Genomic DNA, 355 nt, shown 5'->3' on the forward strand with positions numbered 1-355 from the left:
TTAAGTCTTCTTCAGTTCTCTGGGCACCATTTCAAAATGATTAGGATCCTAGAAAGAGTGCTACAGGTACAGCAAGTTACTGCTGCACTTCACCACTCCCAGTCCTTTCCTTAGTTCCGGAAGTGTATAGGGTTAAGGTTGGCTGATGAGCCCTTGATTTGTGGTCTGGAATAACCTCAGACAAGAAACAGGAAGAACTGAGCACTAGCAGTAACATTACACATTTTCCCAGCACATACTCTGCGCTGTCAGCCAAATGTTATTTTGGTCACAGAATAGGACCTACAGTGCAGTTTCTACTTTATTTTTAAAAATTTATTGTTTAAGGTATTACAAATAGTAGTACATGTATCTC

Source organism: Myotis brandtii, unplaced genomic scaffold (genome assembly GCF_000412655.1).
Source record: "Myotis brandtii unplaced genomic scaffold, ASM41265v1 scaffold213, whole genome shotgun sequence".
NCBI classification, from domain to species: Eukaryota; Metazoa; Chordata; class Mammalia; order Chiroptera; family Vespertilionidae; genus Myotis; species Myotis brandtii.